Consider the following 24,296-nt stretch of genomic DNA (forward strand, 5'->3'; position numbering starts at 1 on the left):
GTGGCCGCATGTTCGCGCCTTTGCGTACCGAGAGCAAGGAGGGGGTCAGCGTGCTGGACCGTACCATTAGCGCACAGCAGCACCAAAAACTAAGGAAAAAGGCAAAACTGAAGAAACCAACAGCACGCGGACTTCCTAGTTCGTCACCTACCTGAGTACTAACCACGGCCAACGCTGCCTAATTTCGGTGATCGGACATGAACCCGTGTCGTTGGCACGGCATACAAGTTGGCGAGACTGTTGCCAGACGTGCGGACGTCCTAGTCCGTGTACAGATCATTTGGGATTTGCCTGACAGTCTCTCGCGTTGCCTTTTGGGGAAGGAAAATGGAATAGCCCTGAGCCACAACACAACGACCACGGAAACGTCCGTGAGAAGAGCTAAAACTCGGCACGAGAAAAATATGTTCCGCTATTTGTTTTCGACCGCTCGGGCTATCGGACGTGTGACGCCTGCACTGCTGTCACTGTCGTCTCTAGTAAAATCTCCACGGCGTGTTTCTGCGTAATTTTCTTGTTCTATAACATCAAGGGAGTACGTTAGCTTCAGAATGTTTAAAATGCATTGTCAGATGTGGGGTTCGAACCCACGCTCCCTTACGGGAACCAGAGCTTAAATCTGGCGCCTTAGACCGCTCGGCCAATCTGACGTACGACACAACCGCTCCAGTGACTTCCATGTCTATCAAGATCTCAGGAACCTCACTCCGAAATCTGTTTCTTTTTTCGGTAGGAAGGAATTATGTCAGTTTAAGAATATGTAAGACGCAACATCAGATGTGGCGTAGGAAACGCACCCTCCCTTTCGGGAACCAATGTGGCGCGTTGGACCGCTTTCTTCCGTCGCTTCCAGTTTGAACTGTAACTAGCAAAACTTTATTTAGTAATAGGAACATTTTCACATTGATGCAAAGAAAACTAGATATTAACGAACGGCGAATAAGACCGTTTCCTAGCAACAGCCACGCTGTGCATTACGCACTCGTGGGAAGCCAATGAAATACTTCATGTGAGGCTCTAACTGTCGACCTTCACTTTACAATACTTAGGCACTGCCCCGGTGGTACCGACGCATACATACTGAAACGTCTTTGGATCGTCAGTGAGTACTTCATATTAGAACTTTCGTGTTCGCCCTGATGTGCATTAAAGGGCCGATTTATCAGAGAAAGTCAGTTCTGCGCCTAGTTACAGTTTGTCGCCCTAGCAGCACCAGGAAAACGGGTTCAGTGGAGCTCGCCTTGCAACCGGCGTTGAGCGCCTACAGCGCTATCGCCTTCGGCCTCTGGCGCCAGGAGGGAAGGCGACACATCACGGCGCAAGCAGCGCGTAGCAGAAGGCGGTGGTGGTGTGTCGGTCAGCATGGTTGCTTCCCAAGTAGCTGCTCCGGGTTCGAAACCCGGACATCGCACGGAAGTTGTCTCCTTTACTCAGGAGAGTGTTTTCAACGGTACCAATGGTTTCCCTTTGCCCCTCGTAGGCTAGTGCGGATTACGATTCACAGCATCGTGTGTCCCCCTGTGTCGACTTGTCTCGACTTTGCTCGGCTGACGCGAAAGCTGACGCTTGCAAATGGGCGTATATGTACAGGACACGCGCTACAAACGCCTGCGAGAGGCCACATCGACAAACACACAACGGCCCCTTTCATTTGACTGTGGCCGCATGTTCGCGCCTTTGCGTACCGAGAGCAAGGAGGGGGTCAGCGTGCTGGACCGTACCATTAGCGCACAGCAGCACCAAAAACTAAGGAAAAAGGCAAAACTGAAGAAACCAACAGCACGCGGACTTCCTAGTTCGTCACCTACCTGAGTACTAACCACGGCCAACGCTGCCTAATTTCGGTGATCGGACATGAACCCGTGTCGTTGGCACGGCATACAAGTTGGCGAGACTGTTGCCAGACGTGCGGACGTCCTAGTCCGTGTACAGATCATTTGGGATTTGCCTGACAGTCTCTCGCGTTGCCTTTTGGGGAAGGAAAATGGAATAGCCCTGAGCCACAACACAACGACCACGGAAACGTCCGTGAGAAGAGCTAAAACTCGGCACGAGAAAAATATGTTCCGCTATTTGTTTTCGACCGCTCGGGCTATCGGACGTGTGACGCCTGCACTGCTGTCACTGTCGTCTCTAGTAAAATCTCCACGGCGTGTTTCTGCGTAATTTTCTTGTTCTATAACATCAAGGGAGTACGTTAGCTTCAGAATGTTTAAAATGCATTGTCAGATGTGGGGTTCGAACCCACGCTCCCTTACGGGAACCAGAGCTTAAATCTGGCGCCTTAGACCGCTCGGCCAATCTGACGTACGACACAACCGCTCCAGTGACTTCCATGTCTATCAAGATCTCAGGAACCTCACTCCGAAATCTGTTTCTTTTTTCGGTAGGAAGGAATTATGTCAGTTTAAGAATATGTAAGACGCAACATCAGATGTGGCGTAGGAAACGCACCCTCCCTTTCGGGAACCAATGTGGCGCGTTGGACCGCTTTCTTCCGTCGCTTCCAGTTTGAACTGTAACTAGCAAAACTTTATTTAGTAATAGGAACATTTTCACATTGATGCAAAGAAAACTAGATATTAACGAACGGCGAATAAGACCGTTTCCTAGCAACAGCCACGCTGTGCATTACGCACTCGTGGGAAGCCAATGAAATACTTCATGTGAGGCTCTAACTGTCGACCTTCACTTTACAATACTTAGGCACTGCCCCGGTGGTACCGACGCATACATACTGAAACGTCTTTGGATCGTCAGTGAGTACTTCATATTAGAACTTTCGTGTTCGCCCTGATGTGCATTAAAGGGCCGATTTATCAGAGAAAGTCAGTTCTGCGCCTAGTTACAGTTTGTCGCCCTAGCAGCACCAGGAAAACGGGTTCAGTGGAGCTCGCCTTGCAACCGGCGTTGAGCGCCTACAGCGCTATCGCCTTCGGCCTCTGGCGCCAGGAGGGAAGGCGACACATCACGGCGCAAGCAGCGCGTAGCAGAAGGCGGTGGTGGTGTGTCGGTCAGCATGGTTGCTTCCCAAGTAGCTGCTCCGGGTTCGAAACCCGGACATCGCACGGAAGTTGTCTCCTTTACTCAGGAGAGTGTTTTCAACGGTACCAATGGTTTCCCTTTGCCCCTCGTAGGCTAGTGCGGATTACGATTCACAGCATCGTGTGTCCCCCTGTGTCGACTTGTCTCGACTTTGCTCGGCTGACGCGAAAGCTGACGCTTGCAAATGGGCGTATATGTACAGGACACGCGCTACAAACGCCTGCGAGAGGCCACATCGACAAACACACAACGGCCCCTTTCATTTGACTGTGGCCGCATGTTCGCGCCTTTGCGTACCGAGAGCAAGGAGGGGGTCAGCGTGCTGGACCGTACCATTAGCGCACAGCAGCACCAAAAACTAAGGAAAAAGGCAAAACTGAAGAAACCAACAGCACGCGGACTTCCTAGTTCGTCACCTACCTGAGTACTAACCACGGCCAACGCTGCCTAATTTCGGTGATCGGACATGAACCCGTGTCGTTGGCACGGCATACAAGTTGGCGAGACTGTTGCCAGACGTGCGGACGTCCTAGTCCGTGTACAGATCATTTGGGATTTGCCTGACAGTCTCTCGCGTTGCCTTTTGGGGAAGGAAAATGGAATAGCCCTGAGCCACAACACAACGACCACGGAAACGTCCGTGAGAAGAGCTAAAACTCGGCACGAGAAAAATATGTTCCGCTATTTGTTTTCGACCGCTCGGGCTATCGGACGTGTGACGCCTGCACTGCTGTCACTGTCGTCTCTAGTAAAATCTCCACGGCGTGTTTCTGCGTAATTTTCTTGTTCTATAACATCAAGGGAGTACGTTAGCTTCAGAATGTTTAAAATGCATTGTCAGATGTGGGGTTCGAACCCACGCTCCCTTACGGGAACCAGAGCTTAAATCTGGCGCCTTAGACCGCTCGGCCAATCTGACGTACGACACAACCGCTCCAGTGACTTCCATGTCTATCAAGATCTCAGGAACCTCACTCCGAAATCTGTTTCTTTTTTCGGTAGGAAGGAATTATGTCAGTTTAAGAATATGTAAGACGCAACATCAGATGTGGCGTAGGAAACGCACCCTCCCTTTCGGGAACCAATGTGGCGCGTTGGACCGCTTTCTTCCGTCGCTTCCAGTTTGAACTGTAACTAGCAAAACTTTATTTAGTAATAGGAACATTTTCACATTGATGCAAAGAAAACTAGATATTAACGAACGGCGAATAAGACCGTTTCCTAGCAACAGCCACGCTGTGCATTACGCACTCGTGGGAAGCCAATGAAATACTTCATGTGAGGCTCTAACTGTCGACCTTCACTTTACAATACTTAGGCAACTGCCCGGTGGTACCGACGCATACATACTGAAACGTCTTTGGATCGTCAGTGAGTACTTCATATTAGAACTTTCGTGTTCGCCCTGATGTGCATTAAAGGGCCGATTTATCAGAGAAAGTCAGTTCTGCGCCTAGTTACAGTTTGTCGCCCTAGCAGCACCAGGAAAACGGGTTCAGTGGAGCTCGCCTTGCAACCGGCGTTGAGCGCCTACAGCGCTATCGCCTTCGGCCTCTGGCGCCAGGAGGGAAGGCGACACATCACGGCGCAAGCAGCGCGTAGCAGAAGGCGGTGGTGGTGTGTCGGTCAGCATGGTTGCTTCCCAAGTAGCTGCTCCGGGTTCGAAACCCGGACATCGCACGGAAGTTGTCTCCTTTACTCAGGAGAGTGTTTTCAACGGTACCAATGGTTTCCCTTTGCCCCTCGTAGGCTAGTGCGGATTACGATTCACAGCATCGTGTGTCCCCCTGTGTCGACTTGTCTCGACTTTGCTCGGCTGACGCTTGCAAATGGGCGTATATGTACAGGACACGCGCTACAAACGCCTGCGAGAGGCCACATCGACAAACACACAACGGCCCCTTTCATTTGACTGTGGCCGCATGTTCGCGCCTTTGCGTACCGAGAGCAAGGAGGGGGTCAGCGTGCTGGACCGTACCATTACCGCACAGCAGCACCAAAAACTAAGGAAAAAGGCAAAACTGAAGAAACCAACAGCACGCGGACTTCCTAGTTCGTCACCTACCTGAGTACTAACCACGGCCAACGCTGCCTAATTTCGGTGATCGGACATGAACCCGTGTCGTTGGCACGGCATACAAGTTGGCGAGACTGTTGCCAGACGTGCGGACGTCCTAGTCCGTGTACAGATCATTTGGGATTTGCCTGACAGTCTCTCGCGTTGCCTTTTGGGGAAGGAAAATGGAATAGCCCTGAGCCACAACACAACGACCACGGAAACGTCCGTGAGAAGAGCTAAAACTCGGCACGAGAAAAATATGTTCCGCTATTTGTTTTCGACCGCTCGGGCTATCGGACGTGTGACGCCTGCACTGCTGTCACTGTCGTCTCTAGTAAAATCTCCACGGCGTGTTTCTGCGTAATTTTCTTGTTCTATAACATCAAGGGAGTACGTTAGCTTCAGAATGTTTAAAATGCATTGTCAGATGTGGGGTTCGAACCCACGCTCCCTTACGGGAACCAGAGCTTAAATCTGGCGCCTTAGACCGCTCGGCCAATCTGACGTACGACACAACCGCTCCAGTGACTTCCATGTCTATCAAGATCTCAGGAACCTCACTCCGAAATCTGTTTCTTTTTTCGGTAGGAAGGAATTATGTCAGTTTAAGAATATGTAAGACGCAACATCAGATGTGGCGTAGGAAACGCACCCTCCCTTTCGGGAACCAATGTGGCGCGTTGGACCGCTTTCTTCCGTCGCTTCCAGTTTGAACTGTAACTAGCAAAACTTTATTTAGTAATAGGAACATTTTCACATTGATGCAAAGAAAACTAGATATTAACGAACGGCGAATAAGACCGTTTCCTAGCAACAGCCACGCTGTGCATTACGCACTCGTGGGAAGCCAATGAAATACTTCATGTGAGGCTCTAACTGTCGACCTTCACTTTACAATACTTAGGCACTGCCCCGGTGGTACCGACGCATACATACTGAAACGTCTTTGGATCGTCAGTGAGTACTTCATATTAGAACTTTCGTGTTCGCCCTGATGTGCATTAAAGGGCCGATTTATCAGAGAAAGTCAGTTCTGCGCCTAGTTACAGTTTGTCGCCCTAGCAGCACCAGGAAAACGGGTTCAGTGGAGCTCGCCTTGCAACCGGCGTTGAGCGCCTACAGCGCTATCGCCTTCGGCCTCTGGCGCCAGGAGGGAAGGCGACACATCACGGCGCAAGCAGCGCGTAGCAGAAGGCGGTGGTGGTGTGTCGGTCAGCATGGTTGCTTCCCAAGTAGCTGCTCCGGGTTCGAAACCCGGACATCGCACGGAAGTTGTCTCCTTTACTCAGGAGAGTGTTTTCAACGGTACCAATGGTTTCCCTTTGCCCCTCGTAGGCTAGTGCGGATTACGATTCACAGCATCGTGTGTCCCCCTGTGTCGACTTGTCTCGACTTTGCTCGGCTGACGCGAAAGCTGACGCTTGCAAATGGGCGTATATGTACAGGACACGCGCTACAAACGCCTGCGAGAGGCCACATCGACAAACACACAACGGCCCCTTTCATTTGACTGTGGCCGCATGTTCGCGCCTTTGCGTACCGAGAGCAAGGAGGGGGTCAGCGTGCTGGACCGTACCATTAGCGCACAGCAGCACCAAAAACTAAGGAAAAAGGCAAAACTGAAGAAACCAACAGCACGCGGACTTCCTAGTTCGTCACCTACCTGAGTACTAACCACGGCCAACGCTGCCTAATTTCGGTGATCGGACATGAACCCGTGTCGTTGGCACGGCATACAAGTTGGCGAGACTGTTGCCAGACGTGCGGACGTCCTAGTCCGTGTACAGATCATTTGGGATTTGCCTGACAGTCTCTCGCGTTGCCTTTTGGGGAAGGAAAATGGAATAGCCCTGAGCCACAACACAACGACCACGGAAACGTCCGTGAGAAGAGCTAAAACTCGGCACGAGAAAAATATGTTCCGCTATTTGTTTTCGACCGCTCGGGCTATCGGACGTGTGACGCCTGCACTGCTGTCACTGTCGTCTCTAGTAAAATCTCCACGGCGTGTTTCTGCGTAATTTTCTTGTTCTATAACATCAAGGGAGTACGTTAGCTTCAGAATGTTTAAAATGCATTGTCAGATGTGGGGTTCGAACCCACGCTCCCTTACGGGAACCAGAGCTTAAATCTGGCGCCTTAGACCGCTCGGCCAATCTGACGTACGACACAACCGCTCCAGTGACTTCCATGTCTATCAAGATCTCAGGAACCTCACTCCGAAATCTGTTTCTTTTTTCGGTAGGAAGGAATTATGTCAGTTTAAGAATATGTAAGACGCAACATCAGATGTGGCGTAGGAAACGCACCCTCCCTTTCGGGAACCAATGTGGCGCGTTGGACCGCTTTCTTCCGTCGCTTCCAGTTTGAACTGTAACTAGCAAAACTTTATTTAGTAATAGGAACATTTTCACATTGATGCAAAGAAAACTAGATATTAACGAACGGCGAATAAGACCGTTTCCTAGCAACAGCCACGCTGTGCATTACGCACTCGTGGGAAGCCAATGAAATACTTCATGTGAGGCTCTAACTGTCGACCTTCACTTTACAATACTTAGGCACTGCCCCGGTGGTACCGACGCATACATACTGAAACGTCTTTGGATCGTCAGTGAGTACTTCATATTAGAACTTTCGTGTTCGCCCTGATGTGCATTAAAGGGCCGATTTATCAGAGAAAGTCAGTTCTGCGCCTAGTTACAGTTTGTCGCCCTAGCAGCACCAGGAAAACGGGTTCAGTGGAGCTCGCCTTGCAACCGGCGTTGAGCGCCTACAGCGCTATCGCCTTCGGCCTCTGGCGCCAGGAGGGAAGGCGACACATCACGGCGCAAGCAGCGCGTAGCAGAAGGCGGTGGTGGTGTGTCGGTCAGCATGGTTGCTTCCCAAGTAGCTGCTCCGGGTTCGAAACCCGGACATCGCACGGAAGTTGTCTCCTTTACTCAGGAGAGTGTTTTCAACGGTACCAATGGTTTCCCTTTGCCCCTCGTAGGCTAGTGCGGATTACGATTCACAGCATCGTGTGTCCCCCTGTGTCGACTTGTCTCGACTTTGCTCGGCTGACGCGAAAGCTGACGCTTGCAAATGGGCGTATATGTACAGGACACGCGCTACAAACGCCTGCGAGAGGCCACATCGACAAACACACAACGGCCCCTTTCATTTGACTGTGGCCGCATGTTCGCGCCTTTGCGTACCGAGAGCAAGGAGGGGGTCAGCGTGCTGGACCGTACCATTAGCGCACAGCAGCACCAAAAACTAAGGAAAAAGGCAAAACTGAAGAAACCAACAGCACGCGGACTTCCTAGTTCGTCACCTACCTGAGTACTAACCACGGCCAACGCTGCCTAATTTCGGTGATCGGACATGAACCCGTGTCGTTGGCACGGCATACAAGTTGGCGAGACTGTTGCCAGACGTGCGGACGTCCTAGTCCGTGTACAGATCATTTGGGATTTGCCTGACAGTCTCTCGCGTTGCCTTTTGGGGAAGGAAAATGGAATAGCCCTGAGCCACAACACAACGACCACGGAAACGTCCGTGAGAAGAGCTAAAACTCGGCACGAGAAAAATATGTTCCGCTATTTGTTTTCGACCGCTCGGGCTATCGGACGTGTGACGCCTGCACTGCTGTCACTGTCGTCTCTAGTAAAATCTCCACGGCGTGTTTCTGCGTAATTTTCTTGTTCTATAACATCAAGGGAGTACGTTAGCTTCAGAATGTTTAAAATGCATTGTCAGATGTGGGGTTCGAACCCACGCTCCCTTACGGGAACCAGAGCTTAAATCTGGCGCCTTAGACCGCTCGGCCAATCTGACGTACGACACAACCGCTCCAGTGACTTCCATGTCTATCAAGATCTCAGGAACCTCACTCCGAAATCTGTTTCTTTTTTCGGTAGGAAGGAATTATGTCAGTTTAAGAATATGTAAGACGCAACATCAGATGTGGCGTAGGAAACGCACCCTCCCTTTCGGGAACCAATGTGGCGCGTTGGACCGCTTTCTTCCGTCGCTTCCAGTTTGAACTGTAACTAGCAAAACTTTATTTAGTAATAGGAACATTTTCACATTGATGCAAAGAAAACTAGATATTAACGAACGGCGAATAAGACCGTTTCCTAGCAACAGCCACGCTGTGCATTACGCACTCGTGGGAAGCCAATGAAATACTTCATGTGAGGCTCTAACTGTCGACCTTCACTTTACAATACTTAGGCACTGCCCCGGTGGTACCGACGCATACATACTGAAACGTCTTTGGATCGTCAGTGAGTACTTCATATTAGAACTTTCGTGTTCGCCCTGATGTGCATTAAAGGGCCGATTTATCAGAGAAAGTCAGTTCTGCGCCTAGTTACAGTTTGTCGCCCTAGCAGCACCAGGAAAACGGGTTCAGTGGAGCTCGCCTTGCAACCGGCGTTGAGCGCCTACAGCGCTATCGCCTTCGGCCTCTGGCGCCAGGAGGGAAGGCGACACATCACGGCGCAAGCAGCGCGTAGCAGAAGGCGGTGGTGGTGTGTCGGTCAGCATGGTTGCTTCCCAAGTAGCTGCTCCGGGTTCGAAACCCGGACATCGCACGGAAGTTGTCTCCTTTACTCAGGAGAGTGTTTTCAACGGTACCAATGGTTTCCCTTTGCCCCTCGTAGGCTAGTGCGGATTACGATTCACAGCATCGTGTGTCCCCCTGTGTCGACTTGTCTCGACTTTGCTCGGCTGACGCGAAAGCTGACGCTTGCAAATGGGCGTATATGTACAGGACACGCGCTACAAACGCCTGCGAGAGGCCACATCGACAAACACACAACGGCCCCTTTCATTTGACTGTGGCCGCATGTTCGCGCCTTTGCGTACCGAGAGCAAGGAGGGGGTCAGCGTGCTGGACCGTACCATTAGCGCACAGCAGCACCAAAAACTAAGGAAAAAGGCAAAACTGAAGAAACCAACAGCACGCGGACTTCCTAGTTCGTCACCTACCTGAGTACTAACCACGGCCAACGCTGCCTAATTTCGGTGATCGGACATGAACCCGTGTCGTTGGCACGGCATACAAGTTGGCGAGACTGTTGCCAGACGTGCGGACGTCCTAGTCCGTGTACAGATCATTTGGGATTTGCCTGACAGTCTCTCGCGTTGCCTTTTGGGGAAGGAAAATGGAATAGCCCTGAGCCACAACACAACGACCACGGAAACGTCCGTGAGAAGAGCTAAAACTCGGCACGAGAAAAATATGTTCCGCTATTTGTTTTCGACCGCTCGGGCTATCGGACGTGTGACGCCTGCACTGCTGTCACTGTCGTCTCTAGTAAAATCTCCACGGCGTGTTTCTGCGTAATTTTCTTGTTCTATAACATCAAGGGAGTACGTTAGCTTCAGAATGTTTAAAATGCATTGTCAGATGTGGGGTTCGAACCCACGCTCCCTTACGGGAACCAGAGCTTAAATCTGGCGCCTTAGACCGCTCGGCCAATCTGACGTACGACACAACCGCTCCAGTGACTTCCATGTCTATCAAGATCTCAGGAACCTCACTCCGAAATCTGTTTCTTTTTTCGGTAGGAAGGAATTATGTCAGTTTAAGAATATGTAAGACGCAACATCAGATGTGGCGTAGGAAACGCACCCTCCCTTTCGGGAACCAATGTGGCGCGTTGGACCGCTTTCTTCCGTCGCTTCCAGTTTGAACTGTAACTAGCAAAACTTTATTTAGTAATAGGAACATTTTCACATTGATGCAAAGAAAACTAGATATTAACGAACGGCGAATAAGACCGTTTCCTAGCAACAGCCACGCTGTGCATTACGCACTCGTGGGAAGCCAATGAAATACTTCATGTGAGGCTCTAACTGTCGACCTTCACTTTACAATACTTAGGCACTGCCCCGGTGGTACCGACGCATACATACTGAAACGTCTTTGGATCGTCAGTGAGTACTTCATATTAGAACTTTCGTGTTCGCCCTGATGTGCATTAAAGGGCCGATTTATCAGAGAAAGTCACTTCTGCGCCTAGTTACAGTTTGTCGCCCTAGCAGCACCAGGAAAACGGGTTCAGTGGAGCTCGCCTTGCAACCGGCGTTGAGCGCCTACAGCGCTATCGCCTTCGGCCTCTGGCGCCAGGAGGGAAGGCGACACATCACGGCGCAAGCAGCGCGTAGCAGAAGGCGGTGGTGGTGTGTCGGTCAGCATGGTTGCTTCCCAAGTAGCTGCTCCGGGTTCGAAACCCGGACATCGCACGGAAGTTGTCTCCTTTACTCAGGAGAGTGTTTTCAACGGTACCAATGGTTTCCCTTTGCCCCTCGTAGGCTAGTGCGGATTACGATTCACAGCATCGTGTGTCCCCCTGTGTCGACTTGTCTCGACTTTGCTCGGCTGACGCGAAAGCTGACGCTTGCAAATGGGCGTATATGTACAGGACACGCGCTACAAACGCCTGCGAGAGGCCACATCGACAAACACACAACGGCCCCTTTCATTTGACTGTGGCCGCATGTTCGCGCCTTTGCGTACCGAGAGCAAGGAGGGGGTCAGCGTGCTGGACCGTACCATTAGCGCACAGCAGCACCAAAAACTAAGGAAAAAGGCAAAACTGAAGAAACCAACAGCACGCGGACTTCCTAGTTCGTCACCTACCTGAGTACTAACCACGGCCAACGCTGCCTAATTTCGGTGATCGGACATGAACCCGTGTCGTTGGCACGGCATACAAGTTGGCGAGACTGTTGCCAGACGTGCGGACGTCCTAGTCCGTGTACAGATCATTTGGGATTTGCCTGACAGTCTCTCGCGTTGCCTTTTGGGGAAGGAAAATGGAATAGCCCTGAGCCACAACACAACGACCACGGAAACGTCCGTGAGAAGAGCTAAAACTCGGCACGAGAAAAATATGTTCCGCTATTTGTTTTCGACCGCTCGGGCTATCGGACGTGTGACGCCTGCACTGCTGTCACTGTCGTCTCTAGTAAAATCTCCACGGCGTGTTTCTGCGTAATTTTCTTGTTCTATAACATCAAGGGAGTACGTTAGCTTCAGAATGTTTAAAATGCATTGTCAGATGTGGGGTTCGAACCCACGCTCCCTTACGGGAACCAGAGCTTAAATCTGGCGCCTTAGACCGCTCGGCCAATCTGACGTACGACACAACCGCTCCAGTGACTTCCATGTCTATCAAGATCTCAGGAACCTCACTCCGAAATCTGTTTCTTTTTTCGGTAGGAAGGAATTATGTCAGTTTAAGAATATGTAAGACGCAACATCAGATGTGGCGTAGGAAACGCACCCTCCCTTTCGGGAACCAATGTGGCGCGTTGGACCGCTTTCTTCCGTCGCTTCCAGTTTGAACTGTAACTAGCAAAACTTTATTTAGTAATAGGAACATTTTCACATTGATGCAAAGAAAACTAGATATTAACGAACGGCGAATAAGACCGTTTCCTAGCAACAGCCACGCTGTGCATTACGCACTCGTGGGAAGCCAATGAAATACTTCATGTGAGGCTCTAACTGTCGACCTTCACTTTACAATACTTAGGCACTGCCCCGGTGGTACCGACGCATACATACTGAAACGTCTTTGGATCGTCAGTGAGTACTTCATATTAGAACTTTCGTGTTCGCCCTGATGTGCATTAAAGGGCCGATTTATCAGAGAAAGTCACTTCTGCGCCTAGTTACAGTTTGTCGCCCTAGCAGCACCAGGAAAACGGGTTCAGTGGAGCTCGCCTTGCAACCGGCGTTGAGCGCCTACAGCGCTATCGCCTTCGGCCTCTGGCGCCAGGAGGGAAGGCGACACATCACGGCGCAAGCAGCGCGTAGCAGAAGGCGGTGGTGGTGTGTCGGTCAGCATGGTTGCTTCCCAAGTAGCTGCTCCGGGTTCGAAACCCGGACATCGCACGGAAGTTGTCTCCTTTACTCAGGAGAGTGTTTTCAACGGTACCAATGGTTTCCCTTTGCCCCTCGTAGGCTAGTGCGGATTACGATTCACAGCATCGTGTGTCCCCCTGTGTCGACTTGTCTCGACTTTGCTCGGCTGACGCGAAAGCTGACGCTTGCAAATGGGCGTATATGTACAGGACACGCGCTACAAACGCCTGCGAGAGGCCACATCGACAAACACACAACGGCCCCTTTCATTTGACTGTGGCCGCATGTTCGCGCCTTTGCGTACCGAGAGCAAGGAGGGGGTCAGCGTGCTGGACCGTACCATTAGCGCACAGCAGCACCAAAAACTAAGGAAAAAGGCAAAACTGAAGAAACCAACAGCACGCGGACTTCCTAGTTCGTCACCTACCTGAGTACTAACCACGGCCAACGCTGCCTAATTTCGGTGATCGGACATGAACCCGTGTCGTTGGCACGGCATACAAGTTGGCGAGACTGTTGCCAGACGTGCGGACGTCCTAGTCCGTGTACAGATCATTTGGGATTTGCCTGACAGTCTCTCGCGTTGCCTTTTGGGGAAGGAAAATGGAATAGCCCTGAGCCACAACACAACGACCACGGAAACGTCCGTGAGAAGAGCTAAAACTCGGCACGAGAAAAATATGTTCCGCTATTTGTTTTCGACCGCTCGGGCTATCGGACGTGTGACGCCTGCACTGCTGTCACTGTCGTCTCTAGTAAAATCTCCACGGCGTGTTTCTGCGTAATTTTCTTGTTCTATAACATCAAGGGAGTACGTTAGCTTCAGAATGTTTAAAATGCATTGTCAGATGTGGGGTTCGAACCCACGCTCCCTTACGGGAACCAGAGCTTAAATCTGGCGCCTTAGACCGCTCGGCCAATCTGACGTACGACACAACCGCTCCAGTGACTTCCATGTCTATCAAGATCTCAGGAACCTCACTCCGAAATCTGTTTCTTTTTTCGGTAGGAAGGAATTATGTCAGTTTAAGAATATGTAAGACGCAACATCAGATGTGGCGTAGGAAACGCACCCTCCCTTTCGGGAACCAATGTGGCGCGTTGGACCGCTTTCTTCCGTCGCTTCCAGTTTGAACTGTAACTAGCAAAACTTTATTTAGTAATAGGAACATTTTCACATTGATGCAAAGAAAACTAGATATTAACGAACGGCGAATAAGACCGTTTCCTAGCAACAGCCACGCTGTGCATTACGCACTCGTGGGAAGCCAATGAAATACTTCATGTGAGGCTCTAACTGTCGACCTTCACTTTACAATACTTAGGCACTGCCCCGGTGGTACCGACGCATACATACTGAAACGTCTTTGGATCGTCAGTGAGTACTTCATATTAGAACTTTCGTGTTCGCCCTGATGTGCATTAAAGGGCCGATTTATCAGAGAAAGTCACTTCTGCGCCTAGTTACAGTTTGTCGCCCTAGCAGCACCAGGAAAACGGGTTCAGTGGAGCTCGCCTTGCAACCGGCGTTGAGCGCCTACAGCGCTATCGCCTTCGGCCTCTGGCGCCAGGAGGGAAGGCGACACATCACGGCGCAAGCAGCGCGTAGCAGAAGGCGGTGGTGGTGTGTCGGTCAGCATGGTTGCTTCCCAAGTAGCTGCTCCGGGTTCGAAACCCGGACATCGCACGGAAGTTGTCTCCTTTACTCAGGAGAGTGTTTTCAACGGTACCAATGGTTTCCCTTTGCCCCTCGTAGGCTAGTGCGGATTACGATTCACAGCATCGTGTGTCCCCCTGTGTCGACTTGTCTCGACTTTGCTCGGCTGACGCGAAAGCTGACGCTTGCAAATGGGCGTATATGTACAGGACACGCGCTACAAACGCCTGCGAGAGGCCACATCGACAAACACACAACGGCCCCTTTCATTTGACTGTGGCCGCATGTTCGCGCCTTTGCGTACCGAGAGCAAGGAGGGGGTCAGCGTGCTGGACCGTACCATTAGCGCACAGCAGCACCAAAAACTAAGGAAAAAGGCAAAACTGAAGAAACCAACAGCACGCGGACTTCCTAGTTCGTCACCTACCTGAGTACTAACCACGGCCAACGCTGCCTAATTTCGGTGATCGGACATGAACCCGTGTCGTTGGCACGGCATACAAGTTGGCGAGACTGTTGCCAGACGTGCGGACGTCCTAGTCCGTGTACAGATCATTTGGGATTTGCCTGACAGTCTCTCGCGTTGCCTTTTGGGGAAGGAAAATGGAATAGCCCTGAGCCACAACACAACGACCACGGAAACGTCCGTGAGAAGAGCTAAAACTCGGCACGAGAAAAATATGTTCCGCTATTTGTTTTCGACCGCTCGGGCTATCGGACGTGTGACGCCTGCACTGATGTCACTGTCGTCTCTAGTAAAATCTCCACGGCGTGTTTCTGCGTAATTTTCTTGTTCTATAACATCAAGGGAGTACGTTAGCTTCAGAATGTTTAAAATGCATTGTCAGATGTGGGGTTCGAACCCACGCTCCCTTACGGGAACCAGAGCTTAAATCTGGCGCCTTAGACCGCTCGGCCAATCTGACGTACGACACAACCGCTCCAGTGACTTCCATGTCTATCAAGATCTCAGGAACCTCACTCCGAAATCTGTTTCTTTTTTCGGTAGGAAGGAATTATGTCAGTTTAAGAATATGTAAGACGCAACATCAGATGTGGCGTAGGAAACGCACCCTCCCTTTCGGGAACCAATGTGGCGCGTTGGACCGCTTTCTTCCGTCGCTTCCAGTTTGAACTGTAACTAGCAAAACTTTATTTAGTAATAGGAACATTTTCACATTGATGCAAAGAAAACTAGATATTAACGAACGGCGAATAAGACCGTTTCCTAGCAACAGCCACGCTGTGCATTACGCACTCGTGGGAAGCCAATGAAATACTTCATGTGAGGCTCTAACTGTCGACCTTCACTTTACAATACTTAGGCACTGCCCCGGTGGTACCGACGCATACATACTGAAACGTCTTTGGATCGTCAGTGAGTACTTCATATTAGAACTTTCGTGTTCGCCCTGATGTGCATTAAAGGGCCGATTTATCAGAGAAAGTCACTTCTGCGCCTAGTTACAGTTTGTCGCCCTAGCAGCACCAGGAAAACGGGTTCAGTGGAGCTCGCCTTGCAACCGGCGTTGAGCGCCTACAGCGCTATCGCCTTCGGCCTCTGGCGCCAGGAGGGAAGGCGACACATCACGGCGCAAGCAGCGCGTAGCAGAAGGCGGTGGTGGTGTGTCGGTCAGCATGGTTGCTTCCCAAGTAGCTGCTCCGGGTTCGAAACCCGGACATCGCACGGAAGTTGTCTCCTTTACTCAGGAGAGTGTTTTCAACGGTACCAATGGTTTCCCTTTGCCCCTCGTAGGCTAGTGCGGATTACGATTCACAGCATCGTGTGTCCCCCTGTGTCGACTTGTCTCGACTTTGCTCGGCTGACGCGAAAGCTGACGCTTGCAAATGGGCGTATATGTACAGGACACGCGCTACAAACGCCTGCGAGAGGCCACATCGACAAACACACAACGGCCCCTTTCATTTGACTGTGGCCGCATGTTCGCGCCTTTGCGTACCGAGAGCAAGGAGGGGGTCAGCGTGCTGGACCGTACCATTAGCGCACAGCAGCACCAAAAACTAAGGAAAAAGGCAAAACTGAAGAAACCAACAGCACGCGGACTTCCTAGTTCGTCACCTACCTGAGTACTAACCACGGCCAACGCTGCCTAATTTCGGTGATCGGACATGAACCCGTGTCGTTGGCACGGCATACAAGTTGGCGAGACTGTTGCCAGACGTGCGGACGTCCTAGTCCGTGTACAGATCATTTGGGATTTGCCTGACAGTCTCTCGCGTTGCCTTTTGGGGAAGGAAAATGGAATAGCCCTGAGCCACAACACAACGACCACGGAAACGTCCGTGAGAAGAGCTAAAACTCGGCACGAGAAAAATATGTTCCGCTATTTGTTTTCGACCGCTCGGGCTATCGGACGTGTGACGCCTGCACTGATGTCACTGTCGTCTCTAGTAAAATCTCCACGGCGTGTTTCTGCGTAATTTTCTTGTTCTATAACATCAAGGGAGTACGTTAGCTTCAGAATGTTTAAAATGCATTGTCAGATGTGGGGTTCGAACCCACGCTCCCTTACGGGAACCAGAGCTTAAATCTGGCGCCTTAGACCGCTCGGCCAATCTGACGTACGACACAACCGCTCCAGTGACTTCCATGTCTATCAAGATCTCAGGAACCTCACTCCGAAATCTGTTTCTTTTTTCGGTAGGAAGGAATTATGTCAGTTTAAGAATATGTAAGACGCAACATCAGATGTGGCGTAGGAAACGCACCCTCCCTTTCGGGAACCAATGTGGCGCGTTGGACCGCTTTCTTCCGTCGCTTCCAGTTTGAACTGTAACTAGCAAAACTTTATTTAGTAATAGGAACATTTTCACATTGATGCAAAGAAAACTAGATATTAACGAACGGCGAATAAGACCGTTTCCTAGCAACAGCCACGCTGTGCATTACGCACTCGTGGGAAGCCAATGAAATACTTCATGTGAGGCTCTAACTGTCGACCTTCACTTTACAATACTTAGGCACTGCCCCGGTGGTACCGACGCATACATACTGAAACGTCTTTGGATCGTCAGTGAGTACTTCATATTAGAACTTTCGTGTTCGCCCTGATGTGCATTAAAGGGCCGATTTATCAGAGAAAGTCACTTCTGCGCCTAGTTACAGTTTGTCGCCCTAGCAGCACCAGGAAAACGGGTTCAGTGGAGCTCGCCTTGCAACCGGCGTTGAGCGCCTACAGCGCTATCGCCTTCGGCCTCTGGCGCCAGGAGGGAAGGCGACACATCACGGCGCAAGCAGCGCGTAGCAGAAGGCGGTGGTGGTGTGTCGGTCAGCATGGTTGCTTCCCAAGTAGCTGCTCCGGGTTCGAAACCCGGACATCGCACGGAAGTTGTCTCCTTTACTCAGGAGAGTGTTTTCAACGGTACCAATGGTTTCCCTTTGCCCCTCGTAGGCTAGTGCGGATTACGATTCACAGCATCGTGTGTCCCCCTGTGTCGACTTGTCTCGACTTTGCTCGGCTGACGCGAAAGCTGACGCTTGCAAATGGGCGTATATGTACAGGACACGCGCTACAAACGCCTGCGAGAGGCCACATCGACAAACACACAACGGCCCCTTTCATTTGACTGTGGCCGCATGTTCGCGCCTTTGCGTACCGAGAGCAAGGAGGGGGTCAGCGTGCTGGACCGTACCATTAGCGCACAGCAGCACCAAAAACTAAGGAAAAAGGCAAAACTGAAGAAACCAACAGCACGCGGACTTCCTAGTTCGTCACCTACCTGAGTACTAACCACGGCCAACGCTGCCTAATTTCGGTGATCGGACATGAACCCGTGTCGTTGGCACGGCATACAAGTTGGCGAGACTGTTGCCAGACGTGCGGACGTCCTAGTCCGTGTACAGATCATTTGGGATTTGCCTGACAGTCTCTCGCGTTGCCTTTTGGGGAAGGAAAATGGAATAGCCCTGAGCCACAACACAACGACCACGGAAACGTCCGTGAGAAGAGCTAAAACTCGGCACGAGAAAAATATGTTCCGCTATTTGTTTTCGACCGCTCGGGCTATCGGACGTGTGACGCCTGCACTGCTGTCACTGTCGTCTCTAGTAAAATCTCCACGGCGTGTTTCTGCGTAATTTTCTTGTTCTATAACATCAAGGGAGTACGTTAGCTTCAGAATGTTTAAAATGCATTGTCAGATGTGGGGTTCGAACCCACGCTCCCTTACGGGAACCAGAGCTTAAATCTGGCGCCTTAGACCGCTCGGCCAATCTGACGTACGACACAACCGCTCCAGTGACTTCCATGTCTATCAAGATCTCAGGAACCTCACTCCGAAATCTGTTTCTTTTTTCGGTAGGAAGGAATTATGTCAGTTTAAGAATATGTAAGACGCAACATCAGATGTGGCGTAGGAAACGCACCCTCCCTTTCGGGAACCAATGTGGCGCGTTGGACCGCTTTCTTCCGTCGCTTCCAGTTTGAACTGTAACTAGCAAAACTTTATTTAGTAATAGGAACATTTTCACATTGATGCAAAGAAAACTAGATATTAACGAACGGCGAATAAGACCGTTTCCTAGCAACAGCCACGCTGTGCATTACGCACTCGTGGGAAGCCAATGAAATACTTCATGTGAGGCTCTAACTGTCGACCTTCACTTTACAATACTTAGGCACTGCCCCGGTGGTACCGACGCATACGTACTGAAACGTCTTTGGATCGTCAGTGAGTACTTCATATTAGAACTTTCGTGTTCGCCCTGATGTGCATTAAAGGGCCGATTTATCAGAGAAAGTCAGTTCTGCGCCTAGTTACAGTTTGTCGCCCTAGCAGCACCAGGAAAACGGGTTCAGTGGAGCTCGCCTTGCAACCGGCGTTGAGCGCCTACAGCGCTATCGCCTTCGGCCTCTGGCGCCAGGAGGGAAGGCGACACATCACGGCGCAAGCAGCGCGTAGCAGAGGGCGGTGGTGGTGTGTCGGTCAGCATGGTTGCTTCCCAAGTAGCTGCTCCGGGTTCGAAACCCGGACATCGCACGGAAGTTGTCTCCTTTACTCAGGAGAGTGTTTTCAACGGTACCAATGGTTTCCCTTTGCCCCTCGTAGGCTAGTGCGGATTACGATTCACAGCATCGTGTGTCCCCCTGTGTCGACTTGTCTCGACTTTGCTCGGCTGACGCGAAAGCTGACGCTTGCAAATGGGCGTATATGTACAGGACACGCGCTACAAACGCCTGCGAGAGGCCACATCGACAAACACACAACGGCCCCTTTCATTTGACTGTGGCCGCATGTTCGCGCCTTTGCGTACCGAGAGCAAGGAGGGGGTCAGCGTGCTGGACCGTACCATTAGCGCACAGCAGCACCAAAAACTAAGGAAAAAGGCAAAACTGAAGAAACCAACAGCACGCGGACTTCCTAGTTCGTCACCTACCTGAGTACTAACCACGGCCAACGCTGCCTAATTTCGGTGATCGGACATGAACCCGTGTCGTTGGCACGGCATACAAGTTGGCGAGACTGTTGCCAGACGTGCGGACGTCCTAGTCCGTGTACAGATCATTTGGGATTTGCCTGACAGTCTCTCGCGTTGCCTTTTGGGGAAGGAAAATGGAATAGCCCTGAGCCACAACACAACGACCACGGAAACGTCCGTGAGAAGAGCTAAAACTCGGCACGAGAAAAATATGTTCCGCTATTTGTTTTCGACCGCTCGGGCTATCGGACGTGTGACGCCTGCACTGCTGTCACTGTCGTCTCTAGTAAAATCTCCACGGCGTGTTTCTGCGTAATTTTCTTGTTCTATAACATCAAGGGAGTACGTTAGCTTCAGAATGTTTAAAATGCATTGTCAGATGTGGGGTTCGAACCCACGCTCCCTTACGGGAACCAGAGCTTAAATCTGGCGCCTTAGACCGCTCGGCCAATCTGACGTACGACACAACCGCTCCAGTGACTTCCATGTCTATCAAGATCTCAGGAACCTCACTCCGAAATCTGTTTCTTTTTTCGGTAGGAAGGAATTATGTCAGTTTAAGAATATGTAAGACGCAACATCAGATGTGGCGTAGGAAACGCACCCTCCCTTTCGGGAACCAATGTGGCGCGTTGGACCGCTTTCTTCCGTCGCTTCCAGTTTGAACTGTAACTAGCAAAACTTTATTTAGTAATAGGAACATTTTCACATTGATGCAAAGAAAACTAGATATTAACGAACGGCGAATAAGACCGTTTCCTAGCAACAGCCACGCTGTGCATTACGCACTCGTGGGAAGCCAATGAAATACTTCATGTGAGGCTCTAACTGTCGACCTTCACTTTACAATACTTAGGCACTGCCCCGGTGGTACCGACGCATACGTACTGAAACGTCTTTGGATCGTCAGTGAGTACTTCATATTAGAACTTTCGTGTTCGCCCTGATGTGCATTAAAGGGCCGATTTATCAGAGAAAGTCACTTCTGCGCCTAGTTACAGTTTGTCGCCCTAGCAGCACCAGGAAAACGGGTTCAGTGGAGCTCGCCTTGCAACCGGCGTTGAGCGCCTACAGCGCTATCGCCTTCGGCCTCTGGCGCCAGGAGGGAAGGCGACACATCACGGCGCAAGCAGCGCGTAGCAGAGGGCGGTGGTGGTGTGTCGGTCAGCATGGTTGCTTCCCAAGTAGCTGCTCCGGGTTCGAAACCCGGACATCGCACGGAAGTTGTCTCCTTTACTCAGGAGAGTGTTTTCAACGGTACCAATGGTTTCCCTTTGCCCCTCGTAGGCTAGTGCGGATTACGATTCACAGCATCGTGTGTCCCCCTGTGTCGACTTGTCTCGACTTTGCTCGGCTGACGCGAAAGCTGACGCTTGCAAATGGGCGTATATGTACAGGACACGCGCTACAAACGCCTGCGAGAGGCCACATCGACAAACACACAACGGCCCCTTTCATTTGACTGTGGCCGCATGTTCGCGCCTTTGCGTACCGAGAGCAAGGAGGGGGTCAGCGTGCTGGACCGTACCATTAGCGCACAGCAGCACCAAAAACTAAGGAAAAAGGCAAAACTGAAGAAACCAACAGCACGCGGACTTCCTAGTTCGTCACCTACCTGAGTACTAACCACGGCCAACGCTGCCTAATTTCGGTGATCGGACATGAACCCGTGTCGTTGGCACGGCATACAAGTTGGCGAGACTGTTGCCAGACGTGCGGACGTCCTAGTCCGTGTACAGATCATTTGGGATTTGCCTGACAGTCTCTCGCGTTGCCTTTTGGGGAAGGAAAATGGAATAGCCCTGAGCCACAACACAACGACCACGGAAACGTCCGTGAGAAGAGCTAAAACTCGGCACGAGAAAAATATGTTCCGCTATTTGTTTTCGACCGCTCGGGCTATCGGACGTGTGACGCCTGCACTGCTGTCACTGTCGTCTCTAGTAAAATCTCCACGGCGTGTTTCTGCGTAATTTTCTTGTTCTATAACATCAAGGGAGTACGTTAGCTTCAGAATGTTTAAAATGCATTGTCAGATGTGGGGTTCGAACCCACGCTCCCTTACGGGAACCAGAGCTTAAATCTGGCGCCTTAGACCGCTCGGCCAATCTGACGTACGACACAACCGCTCCAGTGACTTCCATGTCTATCAAGATCTCAGGAACCTCACTCCGAAATCTGTTTCTTTTTTCGGTAGGAAGGAATTATGTCAGTTTAAGAATATGTAAGACGCAACATCAGATGTGGCGTAGGAAACGCACCCTCCCTTTCGGGAACCAATGTGGCGCGTTGGACCGCTTTCTTCCGTCGCTTCCAGTTTGAACTGTAACTAGCAAAACTTTATTTAGTAATAGGAACATTTTCACATTGATGCAAAGAAAACTAGATATTAACGAACGGCGAATAAGACCGTTTCCTAGCAACAGCCACGCTGTGCATTACGCACTCGTGGGAAGCCAATGAAATACTTCATGTGAGGCTCTAACTGTCGACCTTCACTTTACAATACTTAGGCACTGCCCCGGTGGTACCGACGCATACATACTGAAACGTCTTTGGATCGTCAGTGAGTACTTCATATTAGAACTTTCGTGTTCGCCCTGATGTGCATTAAAGGGCCGATTTATCAGAGAAAGTCACTTCTGCGCCTAGTTACAGTTTGTCGCCCTAGCAGCACCAGGAAAACGGGTTCAGTGGAGCTCGCCTTGCAACCGGCGTTGAGCGCCTACAGCGCTATCGCCTTCGGCCTCTGGCGCCAGGAGGGAAGGCGACACATCACGGCGCAAGCAGCGCGTAGCAGAGGGCGGTGGTGGTGTGTCGGTCAGCATGGTTGCTTCCCAAGTAGCTGCTCCGGGTTCGAAACCCGGACATCGCACGGAAGTTGTCTCCTTTACTCAGGAGAGTGTTTTCAACGGTACCAATGGTTTCCCTTTGCCCCTCGTAGGCTAGTGCGGATTACGATTCACAGCATCGTGTGTCCCCCTGTGTCGACTTGTCTCGACTTTGCTCGGCTGACGCGAAAGCTGACGCTTGCAAATGGGCGTATATGTACAGGACACGCGCTACAAACGCCTGCGAGAGGCCACATCGACAAACACACAACGGCCCCTTTCATTTGACTGTGGCCGCATGTTCGCGCCTTTGCGTACCGAGAGCAAGGAGGGGGTCAGCGTGCTGGACCGTACCATTAGCGCACAGCAGCACCAAAAACTAAGGAAAAAGGCAAAACTGAAGAAACCAACAGCACGCGGACTTCCTAGTTCGTCACCTACCTGAGTACTAACCACGGCCAACGCTGCCTAATTTCGGTGATCGGACATGAACCCGTGTCGTTGGCACGGCATACAAGTTGGCGAGACTGTTGCCAGACGTGCGGACGTCCTAGTCCGTGTACAGATCATTTGGGATTTGCCTGACAGTCTCTCGCGTTGCCTTTTGGGGAAGGAAAATGGAATAGCCCTGAGCCACAACACAACGACCACGGAAACGTCCGTGAGAAGAGCTAAAACTCGGCACGAGAAAAATATGTTCCGCTATTTGTTTTCGACCGCTCGGGCTATCGGACGTGTGACGCCTGCACTGCTGTCACTGTCGTCTCTAGTAAAATCTCCACGGCGTGTTTCTGCGTAATTTTCTTGTTCTATAACATCAAGGGAGTACGTTAGCTTCAGAATGTTTAAAATGCATTGTCAGATGTGGGGTTCGAACCCACGCTCCCTTACGGGAACCAGAGCTTAAATCTGGCGCCTTAGACCGCTCGGCCAATCTGACGTACGACACAACCGCTCCAGTGACTTCCATGTCTATCAAGATCTCAGGAACCTCACTCCGAAATCTGTTTCTTTTTTCGGTAGGAAGGAATTATGTCAGTTTAAGAATATGTAAGACGCAACATCAGATGTGGCGTAGGAAACGCACCCTCCCTTTCGGGAACCAATGTGGCGCGTTGGACCGCTTTCTTCCGTCGCTTCCAGTTTGAACTGTAACTAGCAAAACTTTATTTAGTAATAGGAACATTTTCACATTGATGCAAAGAAAACTAGATATTAACGAACGGCGAATAAGACCGTTTCCTAGCAACAGCCACGCTGTGCATTACGCACTCGTGGGAAGCCAATGAAATACTTCATGTGAGGCTCTAACTGTCGACCTTCACTTTACAATACTTAGGCACTGCCCCGGTGGTACCGACGCATACATACTGAAACGTCTTTGGATCGTCAGTGAGTAC

The 24,296-nt window shown here is 51.0% G+C and overlaps 15 non-coding genes across 15 annotated transcripts; all 15 read right to left on the minus strand.

Annotated features, from left to right (window-relative positions):
• Positions 1 to 566: 566 nt before the first annotated feature.
• On the minus strand, positions 567 to 650 carry Trnal-uaa (transfer RNA leucine (anticodon UAA)). The gene has a single exon. It is a non-coding gene; the product is annotated as a tRNA-Leu (tRNA).
• Positions 651 to 2,223: 1,573 nt separating this feature from the next.
• Positions 2,224 to 2,307, minus strand: Trnal-uaa (transfer RNA leucine (anticodon UAA)). The gene has a single exon. It is a non-coding gene; the product is annotated as a tRNA-Leu (tRNA).
• A 1,573-nt stretch (positions 2,308 to 3,880) lies between these two features.
• Trnal-uaa (transfer RNA leucine (anticodon UAA)) lies at positions 3,881 to 3,964 on the minus strand. The gene has a single exon. It is a non-coding gene; the product is annotated as a tRNA-Leu (tRNA).
• Positions 3,965 to 5,525: 1,561 nt separating this feature from the next.
• Trnal-uaa (transfer RNA leucine (anticodon UAA)) lies at positions 5,526 to 5,609 on the minus strand. Its single transcript has one exon. It is a non-coding gene; the product is annotated as a tRNA-Leu (tRNA).
• Positions 5,610 to 7,182: 1,573 nt separating this feature from the next.
• On the minus strand, positions 7,183 to 7,266 carry Trnal-uaa (transfer RNA leucine (anticodon UAA)). Its single transcript has one exon. It is a non-coding gene; the product is annotated as a tRNA-Leu (tRNA).
• Positions 7,267 to 8,839: 1,573 nt separating this feature from the next.
• Positions 8,840 to 8,923, minus strand: Trnal-uaa (transfer RNA leucine (anticodon UAA)). The gene has a single exon. It is a non-coding gene; the product is annotated as a tRNA-Leu (tRNA).
• A 1,573-nt stretch (positions 8,924 to 10,496) lies between these two features.
• Positions 10,497 to 10,580, minus strand: Trnal-uaa (transfer RNA leucine (anticodon UAA)). The gene has a single exon. It is a non-coding gene; the product is annotated as a tRNA-Leu (tRNA).
• A 1,573-nt stretch (positions 10,581 to 12,153) lies between these two features.
• Trnal-uaa (transfer RNA leucine (anticodon UAA)) lies at positions 12,154 to 12,237 on the minus strand. The gene has a single exon. It is a non-coding gene; the product is annotated as a tRNA-Leu (tRNA).
• Positions 12,238 to 13,810: 1,573 nt separating this feature from the next.
• Trnal-uaa (transfer RNA leucine (anticodon UAA)) lies at positions 13,811 to 13,894 on the minus strand. Its single transcript has one exon. It is a non-coding gene; the product is annotated as a tRNA-Leu (tRNA).
• A 1,573-nt stretch (positions 13,895 to 15,467) lies between these two features.
• Trnal-uaa (transfer RNA leucine (anticodon UAA)) lies at positions 15,468 to 15,551 on the minus strand. The gene has a single exon. It is a non-coding gene; the product is annotated as a tRNA-Leu (tRNA).
• A 1,573-nt stretch (positions 15,552 to 17,124) lies between these two features.
• On the minus strand, positions 17,125 to 17,208 carry Trnal-uaa (transfer RNA leucine (anticodon UAA)). The gene has a single exon. It is a non-coding gene; the product is annotated as a tRNA-Leu (tRNA).
• A 1,573-nt stretch (positions 17,209 to 18,781) lies between these two features.
• Positions 18,782 to 18,865, minus strand: Trnal-uaa (transfer RNA leucine (anticodon UAA)). The gene has a single exon. It is a non-coding gene; the product is annotated as a tRNA-Leu (tRNA).
• A 1,573-nt stretch (positions 18,866 to 20,438) lies between these two features.
• Trnal-uaa (transfer RNA leucine (anticodon UAA)) lies at positions 20,439 to 20,522 on the minus strand. Its single transcript has one exon. It is a non-coding gene; the product is annotated as a tRNA-Leu (tRNA).
• A 1,573-nt stretch (positions 20,523 to 22,095) lies between these two features.
• On the minus strand, positions 22,096 to 22,179 carry Trnal-uaa (transfer RNA leucine (anticodon UAA)). The gene has a single exon. It is a non-coding gene; the product is annotated as a tRNA-Leu (tRNA).
• A 1,573-nt stretch (positions 22,180 to 23,752) lies between these two features.
• Positions 23,753 to 23,836, minus strand: Trnal-uaa (transfer RNA leucine (anticodon UAA)). Its single transcript has one exon. It is a non-coding gene; the product is annotated as a tRNA-Leu (tRNA).
• Between the last annotated feature and the right edge of the window lie 460 nt (positions 23,837 to 24,296).

This window comes from Schistocerca cancellata, unplaced genomic scaffold (assembly GCF_023864275.1).
Source record: "Schistocerca cancellata isolate TAMUIC-IGC-003103 unplaced genomic scaffold, iqSchCanc2.1 HiC_scaffold_835, whole genome shotgun sequence".
Classification (NCBI taxonomy): Eukaryota; Metazoa; Arthropoda; class Insecta; order Orthoptera; family Acrididae; genus Schistocerca; species Schistocerca cancellata.